Here is an 8762-nt window from a genome sequence, read left to right on the forward strand (position 1 = left end):
TAGGTTCGTCGCTGGCGTTGAAGGTGATGGCCGCGTCGCTCCAAGGATTTGTTGTTGCTACTTGGTATACTTCGGCAAGGCTATGGATCGTTCGTTTGCGCATATTGTTTGATGCGAAAGTCTCGAAGACTGTTGATACCGTACCGGTATTGTTGGTGTGGTTTCGCGGGGCTAGAAGCTCCTCGCCACTTTTGGCCACCTGCCGTAATATCCAACATGCACGAAGGCTATGTGTTGGGGTGGCGCCCTTGGTACTGTGAATTGTACAGGGTTTGCTGAGCCATCCCTCTAGTACGGTTCGGTTCCCTTTAAGGGGCTTCTGTTTTTTGGTTCTTGTACTTGGTGCCTGAGTGTAATGCACCCTTTTGTTGCGGACTGGGGCTCTGTTCGGGGCCGGATTATCCCAAAACCTATCTTCGGTTTTCCGGAAACTTTCTATGGCACAGTACTTTCGCACTATGGATGCCAAGTCGGCGAAACGTGTGATTTCACGATGGCTGACGGCGTTCAAGATTCCCCTGTCCGTGCAATTGTTGCAAAAGATCGAGATTGCGTTTTCCTCTCGGCAGTCCTTTATCCGGTCCATGACCAGGAGGAATCTGGCCCAGTAATGATGTACTGTTTTGGCTAGCTCTTGCCGGATTAGAGATAGATCGCATATATCTGGACAGGCGGGCCTAATTGAGTCCGGGACCCTGCCCATCTCGAGGCTCAAGGGCCGAGAAGTTTCCGAATTTGGAAGCTTGGAAAGTGGAACGTTGTCCAACGAGTCCGGCCGATATCTGACTTTATGTTCAGTGCTTGATCGGAATCCGCTCCTCCGCGGGAATCCGGCATGGAGGGTTCGGTAGCCCGGACACGACTAGTTTTTAATATGGGAGAAGGATCGTCGCGATGTTCCTCTACCACCGTGACATGGTGGGTAACCTGGGGAGAGTTAATCTCTCTCAGGTCGGTTTTAAGCCCGATCTGATTGTAGTCTGTAGCGACTCCCAGGGAGGCGATCCGATCCAAGAGTTCGTTTACATACGAGAGCTCTGCTGGATCTAACTGCTCGGCGAATTCCGAGTTGACGTGAAGATTGCTCTCGATGACACGAGAGGTCATCGTTGAAGCGGTGGCCGGACAGGCGGTCATAAGAAAACCTCCTAGCCGGATAGTTTGGCCGGCGGCCAAGGCTCCATCAGCGAAGATGCCGTCCTTGAAGACGGAAGAGGCATCCTTCCTATCGGTGACGGCACAGAGGAACTCTCAATGAAAGCACCAATGTCGGTGTCAAAACCGGCGGATCTCGGTTAGGGGGTCCCGAACTGTGCGTCTAGGCGGATGGTAACAGGAGACAAGGGACACGATGTTTTACCCAGGTTCGGGCCCTCTTGATGGAGGTAAAACCCTACGTCCTGCTTGATTGATATTGATATTGTGGATGTTTACAAGAGTGGATCTACCATGAGATCAAGGAGGCTAAACCCTAGAAGCTAGCCTATGGTATGATTGTAATGGTTGTTGTTGTGTCCTACGGACTAGAGCCATCCGGTTTATACAGACACCGGAGAGGGCTAGGGTTACATAGAGTCGGTTACAATGGTAGGAGATCTACGTATCCGTATCGCCAAGCTTGCCTTCCACGCCAAGGAAAGTCCCATCCGGACACGGGACGAAGTCTTCAATCTTGTATCTTCATAGTCTTGGAGTCCGGTCGATGATGATAGTCCGGCCGATGATAGTTCGGCCGATGATGGTAGTCCGGCTATCCGGACACCCCCTAATCCGGGACTCCCTCAGGGAGGAAAGTAGAACTTGATGAGATAACTGTATCTACTCCCTTATTGGAAAGTAGTTCATCACGAGAACCGGTTCCTGTGACAACTACACCAATTAGTGAGGAAGCTAATGATAATGATCATGAAACTTCAGATCAAGTTTCTACTGAACCTCGTAGGTCTACCAGAGTAAGATCCGCACCAGAGTGGTACGGTAATCCTATTCTGGAAGTCATGTTACTTGACCATGATGAACCTACGAACTATGAGGAAGCGATGATGAGCCCGGATTCCGCAAAATGGCTAGAAGCCATGAAATCTAAGATGGGATCCATGTATGAAAACAAAGTATGGACTTTGGTTGACTTGCCCGATGATCGGCAAGCCATTGAGAATAAATGGATCTTTAAGAAGAAGACTGACACTGATGGTAATATAACTGTCTATAAAGCTCGACTTGTTGCAAAAGGTTTTTGACAAGTTCAAGGGGTTGACTACGATGAGACTTTCTCACCCGTAGCGATGCTTAAGTCCGTCCGAATCATGTTATCTATTGCTGCATTTCATGATTATGAAATTTGGCAAATGGATGTCAAGACTGCATTCTTGAATGGATTTCTAGAAGAAGAGTTGTATATGATGCAGCCGGAAGGTTTTGTTGATCCAAAAGGTGCTGACAAAGTGTGCAAGCTCTAGTGTTCCATTTATGGACTGGTGCAAGCATCTCGGAGTTGGAATAAACGCTTTGATAGTGTGATCAAAGCATATGGTTTTATACAGACTTTTGGAGAAGCCTGTATTTACAAGAAAGTGAGTGGGAGCTCTGTAGCATTTCTAATTTTATATGTAGATGACATATTATTAATTGGAAATGATATAGAATTTCTGGATAGCATAAAAGGATACTTGAATAAAAGTTTTTCGATGAAAGACCTCGGTGAAGCTGCTTACATATTGGGCATCAAGATCTATAGAGATAGATCAAGACGCTTAATAGGACTTTCACAAAGCACATACCTTGACAAAATTTTGAAAAAGTTCAAAATGGATCAGGCAAAGAAAGGATTCTTGCCTGTGCTACAAGGTGTGAAGTTGAGTCAAACTCAATGCCCGACCACAGCAGAAGATAGAGAGAAAATGAAAAATGTTCCCTATGCTTCAGCCATAGGCTCTATCATGTATGCAATGCTGTGTACCAGACCTGACGTATGCTTAGCAATAAGCTTGGCAGGAAGGTACCAAAGTAATCCAAGAGTGGATCACTGGACAGCGGTCAAGAACATCCTGAAATACCTGAAAAGGACTAAGGATATGTTTCTCGTATATGGAGGTGACAAAGAGCTAGTCGTAAACGGTTACGTCGATGCAAGCTTTGACACTGATCCGGACGATTCTAAATCGCAAACCGGATACGTGTTTTTATTAAACGGTGGAGCTGTAAGTTGGTGCAGTTCTAAACAAAGCGTCGTAGCAGGATCTACATGTGAAGTGGAGTACATAGCTGCTTCGGAAGCAGCAAATGAAGGAGTCTGGATGAAGGAGTTCATTTCCGATCTAGGTGTCATACCTAGTGCATCGGGACCAATGAAGATCTTCTGTGACAATACTGGTGCAATTGCCTTGGCAAAAGAATCCAGATTTCACAAGAGGACCAAGCACATCAAGAGACGCTTCAATTCCATTCTGGACCAAGTCCAAGTGGGAGACATAGAGATTTGCAAGATACATACGGATCTGAATGTTGCAGACCCGTTGACTAAACCTCTCTCACGAGCAAAACATGATCAGCACCAAGACTCCATGGGTGTTAGAATCATTACTATGTAATCTATATTATTGACTCTAGTGCAAGTGGGAGACTGAAGGAAAATATGCCCTAGAGGCAATAATAAAGTTATTATTTATTTCCTCATATCATGATAAATGTTTATTATTCATGCTAGAATTGTATTAACCAGAAACATGATACATGTGTGAATACATAGACAAACATAAAGTCACTAGTATGCCTCTACTTGACTAGCTCATTAATCAAAGATGGTTATGTTTCCTAACCATAGACATGTGTTGTCATTTGATTAATGGGATCACATCATTAGGATAATGATGTGATTTACATGACCCATTCCGTTAGCCTAGCACTTGATCGTTTAGTATATTGCTATTGATTTCTTCATGACTTATACAAAGTTCCTGCAACTATGAGATTGTGCAACTCCCGTTTACCGGAAGAACACTTTGTGTGCTACCAAATGTCACAACGTAACTGGGTGATTATAAAGGTGCTCTACAGGTGTTTCCGAAGGTACATGTTGGGTTGGCATAATTCGAGATTAGGTTTTGTCACTCCGATTGGCGGAGAGGTATCTCTGGGCCCTCTCGGTAATACTCATCACCTAAGCCTTGCAAGCATTGTAACTAATGAGTTAGTTATAAGATGATGTGTTACAGAACGAGTAAAGAGACTTGCCGGTAATGAGATTGAACTAGGTATTGGATACCGACGATCAAATCTCGGGCAAGTATCATACCAATGACAAAGGGAACAACGTATGTTGTTATGCGGTTTGACCGATAAAGATCTTCGTAGAATATGTAGGAACCAATATGGGCATCCAGGTCCCGCTATTGGTTATTGACCGAGAATGGTTCTAGGTCATGTCTACATAGTTCTCGAACCCGTAGGGTCCGCACGCTTAACGTTACGATGACAGTTTTATTATGAGTTTATAAGTTTTGATGTACCGAAGTGTGTTCGGAGTCCCAGATGTGATCACAGATATGACAAGGAGTCTCGAAATGGCCGAGACATAAAGATTAATATATTGGACGACTATATTCGGACACCAGAAGTGTTCCGGGTGATTTCGGAGAAAACCGGAGTGCCGGGGGGGGGGGGGGGTTACCGGAACCCCCCGAGAGAGTATTGGGCCTTATGGGCCTTAGGGGAAAGGAGAGAGGGGCGGCCAGCATGGGCCGCGTGCCCCCTCCACCCTCTGGTCCGAATTGGACTAGGAGGGGGGGGGGCGGCGCCCCCCTCTTTCCTTACCCCTCTCCCCCGGCCTTCCCCCTCCCTCCTTTATATACGGGGGCAGGGGGCACCCCATAGACACACAAGTTGATCTACGGATCATTCCTTAGCCGTGTGCGGTGCCCCCCTCCACCATATTCCACCTCGATCATATCGTCGCGGAGTTTAGGAGAAGCCCTGCGCCGGTAGAACATCATCATCGTCACCACGCCGTCGTGCTGACGGAACTCATCCCCGAAGCTTTGCTGGATCGGAGCCTGGGGATCGTCATCGAGCTGAACGTGTGCTGAACTCGGAGGTGTCGTACGTTCAGTGCTTGGATCGGTCAGATCGTGAAGACGTGCGACTACATCACCCGCGTTGTCATAATGCTTCCGCTTACGGTCTACGAGGGTACGTGGACGAACACTCTCCCCTCTCGTTGCTATGCCATCACCATGATCTTGCGTGTGCGTAGGAATTTTTTTGAAATTACTACGTTCCCCAACATGTTGGGTGTTCAAGCTGGCAGGCAAGTTAATTGACGAAAACAGCGACAAGGGGCTACACAGCGACGACGAGGAAGAGACCCGACCGCCGAACAATAGAGGACAAAAGGGTTTCCCCCCACAGGTGCGGACGGTGAACATGATATATGCCACGCACATACCCAAAAGGGAGCGGAAGCGTGCACTCAGGGATGTATATGCGATGGAGCCAGTTGCACCGAAGTTCAATCCATGGTCCTCTTGCCCGATCACCTTTGACCGAAGGGACCACCCCACCAGCATTCGCCATGGTGGGTTCGCCGCATTGGTTCTAGACCCAATCGTCGATGGATTTCATCTCACCAAAGTCCTGATGGACGGCGGCAGCAGCCTAAACTTGCTTTATCAGGACACGGTGCGCAAAATGGTCAGAGACCCCTCAAGGATTAAACCTACCAAGATGACCTTTAAAGGCGTCATACCAGGTGTAGAAGCCAATTGTACAGGCTCAGTTACACTGGAAGTGGTCTTCGGATCCCCGGATAACTTCCGAAGCGAGGAGTTAATCTTCGACATAGTCCCGTTCCGCAGCGGCTATCATGCCTTGCTCGGACGTACCGTGTTCGCAAAGTTCAACGCGGTGCCGCACTACGCATACCTCAAGCTCAAGATGCCAGGCCCTAGAGGAGTCATCACGGTCAACGGACACACTAAATGCTCCCTCCGAACGGAGGAACATACAGCGGCTCTCGCGGCAGAAGTACAAAGCAGCCTTTTAAGGCAATTCTCGAGTCCGGCTGCTAAGCGGCTGGACACAGCTAAGCGTGCCCGGAGTAACCTACAACACGACCACCTGGCACGTTCCGAGCACGCGTAGCAGTGCGGCCCCAACCCCAGCCCCTGTAAAACATTAAGACAGACCCTCCGCGTACTCCATTACGCTCTAAAGATACCATGGGCATGGGGCAAGGGGCTCGACCACGATAAGCCCAGACTGCGGCTCAACCGCACCAGGGGCTCTTAAGTGTGTCGTTTCTTTTTCTTTTCCTTTTATTTTTTACCAACAGGACTCCGTTCGTCAGAGGCCCTGTCCGGCAGCAGACATGCCGAACCCACGATGCAATAACCAGGGAAGGAGAAAGGCTACAACGAAAACCCAGGTGGTCTCCATCATGATCATTAAATCTGTTTTATGCATTATTCCGTAGCCTACCCCTGGAGGGGGACATGTTAAATAGTCCCATCCCTTGCTTACCGCACCACTTGTATCGTCCTGCACTTACAACAGTTTTTATTGAATAAAGCAATGCAGCACATTTTTGCTTCTAATTGCATTTCTTTCTTACACATATGTTCATCTATGACATGTTGCATCCGTACATTTTGGTACGGCTAAATACACTAGGGGCTTATGTTTCCCGCGTTATGGTGTGATAAGTCCGAACACTTTCACAAGTGCGGCACCCCAAACTTATAGCATTATATGCATCGGCTCCGAATCATGTTCTTGGGTCAATAGTTGGGTTTGCCCGGCTCCCATGTTTTGGTACCTTACATTCCGTTTTATCGGCTAAGGTAGCACTGGGAGAACCACTGCGATTGCGCCCCAGTTGAGCTGGGTTAACGCCTCAGTGGAGAAAGCTAAAACTGACCGTCATGATGAGGCGAGAGCTGGTCGCTGTTCGAGAGGTTCTTTGCGAGTCCCTAAAGACTTATGCCGCTTCGAGCAAGGAGCCGGATTCTGTCTGGCCAAGGCGTGGATAGCGCCCCAAATTCGGCCTTCTAAAAACTAGGGGCTTCGCCGAAATTTAAAATTATAGAATTCTATGGCTAAGTGAGAGTGTTCAAGCATTATAAGTCCGGTTGCCTTGTTCGTTGTGTTGAGCGCCTCCCTAGATGGACCCAAAAATGGGAACAAGAGCGCTCGAGTTTATCCCGAACACCCCAGCACTCGTGGCATGGGGGCTGAAGCCGACGACTTGCCATCTCTCAGATTTGATAAACAGCCGCACAGAAGGTAATATTTTAAATTAACAAGCATTGCTTAGCACATATGAACCAAGTTTTCAGCGCACAAAATAACAAAATGTGAGTCTACTCAAATATTACATCTTTGGAGCACTCACCCGCAATAGTGCGGGCGCCCTTCAGCACACTCCTATAATACATCTCGGGCGTGCGATGCTCCTTGCCCTCTGGTGGGGGGTCCGTCACAAGCTTCTGGGCATCCATCTTGCCCCAGTGCACCTTTGCGCGGGCAAGGGCCCGACGCGCACCTTCAATACAGGCGGAGTGCTTGATGACTTCAACCCACGGGCACGCATCCACCAGCCGCCGCACCAGGCCGAAGTAGCTCCCAGGCATGGCCTCCTTAGGCCACAGCCGAACTATGAGGCCCTTCATGGCCTGTTCGGCCGCCTTGTGGAGCTCGACCAGCTGCTTCAGCTGGTCGCTAAGGGGCACCGGATGTTCGGCCTCAGCATACTGAGACCAGAAGACCTTCTCCGTCGAGCTCCCCTCCTCGGCCCGGTAGAATGCGGCAGCATCGGACACTCTGCGAGGAAGATCTGCGAACGCTCCTGGAGAGCTCCGAATTCGGGTAAGCGACAGGTAATTAACACTCACATGCTTACTTTGCATGAAAAATGCCTTACCCGCTGCTATTTTCTTTACCGCCTCGATCTCCTGGAGGGCCTTGTAGGCTTCGGCCTTAGCGGCTTTGGCACTCTCAAGAGCCGTTGCAAGCTCAGACTCTCGAGTCTTCGAGTCACGCTCCAGGCTCTCATGTTTCCTCACGAGATCCTGGAGCTCTTGCTGTACCTCCGCCACCCGCGCCTCCTGTTTCTCTCGCTCGGTGCGCTCCGCAGCCGCATTGCGTTCGGCCGCGGCCACCGCCTCCTTCAGGGTCGCCACCTCGTTAGTGGCCCCTGCAATACCCCAGTTATCCTTGTCATTTTTCTTGCAACCAAATCCTTTTCTGTAACGTACAATTTTCATAAGGTATTACTCACCTTCTTTTTCCTCGAGCTGCTTCTTGGCATGGCCGAGCTCGTTCTCGGACCGCTCGAGGTTTTCCTTCAAAGTTTGACCTCCGCAGTCAGTGCGGCAGAGGTCAGCAGCACAGCCTGCAATCCCATATTGACATATTTTCATGACTCCTGCGTTTATCTTTCTAAAGATCCTCAGTCCGGCTTTTCTTTCTGAACACCGAACCGAGCATCAGGGGCTACTGTCTATGCGGTACCATTTTACATATATTGAAATTCTTACCTCAAAGCCTGTTAGAAGGCTGCTGCAGGCTTCGGTCAGCCCTCTCTTGGCGAGCTGAACCTTCTGAATCACCGCACTCATAATAGTGCGGTGTTCCTCTTTGATGGAGGCGCCATTGAGCGCCTCCAGCAAATTATCCAGCACCTCCGGTTGGACGGAGGCAGCCGGCGTCGCGGTCTTGCCCTTCTTACGAAGGGGTCGCCCGCCGGACTCCGGAGCCACTATGGGTTC

This window comes from Triticum aestivum, chromosome 3B (assembly GCF_018294505.1).
Source record: "Triticum aestivum cultivar Chinese Spring chromosome 3B, IWGSC CS RefSeq v2.1, whole genome shotgun sequence".
Classification (NCBI taxonomy): Eukaryota; Viridiplantae; Streptophyta; class Magnoliopsida; order Poales; family Poaceae; genus Triticum; species Triticum aestivum.